The 3,445-nt window shown below is 53.4% G+C and overlaps 1 protein-coding gene across 1 annotated transcript in view; it reads left to right on the top strand.

Annotated features, from left to right (window-relative positions):
• The first annotated feature begins 6 nt into the window (after positions 1–6).
• KCNS1 (potassium voltage-gated channel modifier subfamily S member 1) overlaps positions 7–3,445 on the top strand; it is a 12,791-nt gene continuing 9,352 nt past the window's right edge. Inside the window, exon 1 of the mRNA XM_057378406.1 lies at positions 7–1,144. The gene's annotated coding sequence lies outside the window, so the exon portion shown is untranslated. The remainder of the gene's footprint in view (positions 1,145–3,445) is intronic.

The raw sequence follows: 3,445 nt of genomic DNA, 5'->3' as shown, positions 1-3,445 counted from the left end.
GAGCGGCAGGCACCGGCATCCCGGGGACCCGCGGCACCAACATCGCGGGGCGCGGCGAGGACCTTAAGATCGGTAACACAGGGACCGGGGCAGCTGCATCCCGGGGACACGGGCTACCAGCACCCCCGGGCATTGCAGGGGTCACCACCGTGGGGAGCGTCGGGGAGCCGGGGCACCGGCATCCCGGGTGAGARGGCAGCCGGAGCAGCGGCATGCAGGGACGAGCGGGGAAGCGAGGCACCGACATCCCGGGGTGAGCAGGGAGCCGCCGAGCCAGCACCCATACCCCGGGGTGCTGCCGGGTGCCGAGGCGCAGGGACACTCCTCCCCGTCCCTCTGCGGGCGGGTGTAGGGGAGTCCYTCGCCCGGAGCTCGCCTCCCCCGGGGGCTGCATTCCCCCTCCCCGGGGAAGGGAGCGCGGAGGTCCCTGTGGAGAGCTGTGCACGCACAGCGTGAGACCCGGGAGCAGAGACTGGCACAGGGCAGGGATCATCCGCAGCCGCGCTGGGCTGTCGGTAATCGCCCTCTCCTGTAGATAGCCGAGTTGTTGGTGATCACCCCCTCCTGCACCCCGAGGCGAGCAGGGAGTACCCCGTCAATCCGTCTCCAGCTCTGGGCATTTTGGTGGCCTCTCAGCGTGCAGCAGCAGCTCCTGCTCTGCCTGCAGGGAGCAGCCGATAGTGGGAATTCCCGTTCCATTCTCCCCTCTGCCTGCCCAAGGCAGGGTTGGTCCTGAGCATCTTCAGGCCGATGAACACAGGGACGCTCAGCCGYGGGGATGGGGCTCTGCAGGGGCAATTTTGGATGACCAGAAAGCAGACGTGTCCCCGGTCCTGTCCCAGCCTATGGAGACACCACGCTAAAGGAGCTGGGAGGTCACCCAGCCCCACTGCMCCCCTCAGGTGCTCAGCGTGGGACCCCCAGTCCTACCCGAGCCCCATGGATATCCCGCACAGGATCTCCCCAGCGGTTTGCAGCCGCCACCCCCGCACACCTGGGACGTGCGCGGTCACAAGCCCCGGGTGACGGGGCATTTAGGTCTAGGCTACCGGCAAAGGATAAGAGATTCCTCCTCCTCTACGCATTTCTAATGGCTCCTTTGAGACAAGCGACACGACTCCCTGCTGGGAAGCCTCGCTGAGCTGTAAGTACAGGTTTGTTTTTTTTTATTTGGACTGTTAATCTAAATGCATTGTACCTGGCTGGAAAAGACCCTGTGTGCAGTGCTCCCTGCACTTGCTGTATCCTCACTTGAATATCTATTAGCACCTTTCTTCCCACTCCCTTGAGTCCTCCGTGCCAGGTAGAATAAATATACATAACTTCCATTTGAAAGCCTGAGGGRAAAAAAAATATGTTGTCAAGGGAAACTTCTAGCATTTCTTATAGACATGCTTGATCTGTTTTATATTTTATTTTTACTGTCATAAATGCATATATCAGGGATTTTTTTCTCCACAAGATAGATATTAATTTGAACGCCCAACACCCAGCTCACACTGGGCTTGTGTAATTCTGACGGTTGTCTCAAAATAGCTTACAATATAGTTCAACATTTATTAGAAAGGYGCTGGCTTTATCTGTTCCCCTTTTCTAATCATTCATGGAAATTTCAGGTTAACTAAAGCAAAATTTTGCAAATTCACTTTATCCCAGACAGACACATTTGTATTCTCTGTCCATCACGTTATTAAACAAAAATCACCCAAGCTTTCCAAAGTAAGCTTCTATTTCCCAGCTGCAAATGTGAATGGGGTGCACGCTTTGATGGTCCAACAGGGGAGATCACACTGGGTCCCAGTTCAAAGCCCAGTTTTGTTCTAAAGCTGAGCTTAGCTGTTCATGAAACTAATAGGAAAGAGAGTTATAAAACTATTAATTGCTGCTTTAGAATCCTAGATGAAAGCTGYATGTGGGCAGAAATAATTTGGTCTATTCAGAAGCGCACATCAGAAGGGAACATCTCTGGCAGTTCGTGAACCTTCTCATTCTGCTTCCAGTGCAGGAGGGACAGAAGGGTTTCCCTGAGGTACAAAGCTTGCAGGGTCCTGACACCCACCTTTTTATTTAGAACTGGGAGAGAGGTAGGAGCCATCTCCCTTCTGGCTGTCAGGGTTTGGCCACAGAGCTCACCCAGAGCCACAGCCGTGTGCTGGGATGGTCCAGCTGAGCTGGAGCAATGCTTCAGGCTTGCCCTACAATCCTGTGCCCCAGCCCAGCCCCCAAACCACTCTACCTTTGATTYTGGTGACATTTGGCCTGACCTTCCAGAGAGGCTGCTCTATAGGGAGGGTGCAGAGGAGTCTGAGGCTGGTTTTGGGATAAGCTGGATCCCGCAGATGCACCTCCAGGGCCCCTGTCTGTGAGTGTGTGCTTACAGCCTGAATGCATGAGCATCCTTCTGGAAGGAACCTGGATTAGTCATCCCTACCCCACAGATGGGCTGTGTGATGTCTTCTCTGGAAAAGCTAATCTGTCACTGAAATTCCAATTTATCCCTGAAAAGAAGTGTTTACACCCCTTCTTCTGCCTTGCTTTTGACTTAAGCATTAAAAGAATTGATCCTTCTCCTTCTTCCCTCCTCTTTGAAGAGACAATGAGTCYATTAAGCTCTGAGGTTTTTCAGGAGCTGGTTGCCTCCTCCAGACGTGGTGTAATGGAAGCTCTGGTTTGGTGCAAAGCTGGGTATTTAAGGAGCCCTGGCTGGGAGATGCAGTGGAGTTCACAGATGCCTTTGCCAGGCTGTTTCACAAAAATCTGGCATTTCCTGCACCCACAGTTCTGCTCAGCTTAAAAACACATCCCGGGCTTAACCATGACTCCATTACCTGTTCCTCTGCAGCTCTGCTCTGCCCTCCAGATTTAGGTGTGACCATGTCCCCCAGGTCCCTCCCAGTCTGACAAACCTTTTACACCACGTTTCTCAGACACTGGAGAGCAGGTAGAGCTCTGGTGATTGCCCCACAAACCCTGTGAGCAAAAAAGGGTTGCAGTGGGGTCCCCAGGACTCCCCTGGCTGGAGGGACCCACCTCATGTCACTGTCCTGGCCTTGTCCCTCGGTGGCTGCTGTGGGATCAGCCTGTCCTCTATGGGGTTTGTTGGCACTCAGCATCACTGCAGGGACTGCAGCYTTTTCCCTCGGCTCCTGCTGCCTGTCTGTGCCCTCTGTCCCTGTGGACCCTAAAAGCTTGGAAAATTCTGTGGGTGACAAAAGACAGGGAAAAATGTAACTGTTTAACCAAGAGAGCAAAGCAGTGTCCCTCAAACCCCACCACTCCGTGCCAGGACCAGGAGATCCCATGAGTACAGGGCTGCTCTGCACATCCCCTGGTTGTTTTGAGGAATAAGGTAGGGGCAAAAATCTGATTTCAACGTGGTGCATAAAGATCACAACTTTTAAATTTATCTTTTTGTTCTAAACTTCTGGTGAAGAGAGAAACACTA

The sequence above is a fragment of the Malurus melanocephalus genome, unplaced genomic scaffold, assembly GCF_030028575.1.
Source record: "Malurus melanocephalus ecotype Western Australia unplaced genomic scaffold, MMel_1.1 scaffold_356, whole genome shotgun sequence".
Taxonomy (NCBI): domain Eukaryota; kingdom Metazoa; phylum Chordata; class Aves; order Passeriformes; family Maluridae; genus Malurus; species Malurus melanocephalus.
The sequence above is the reverse complement of the archived record's forward strand: the minus strand, read 5'-3'. Positions and strand labels throughout refer to the sequence as shown.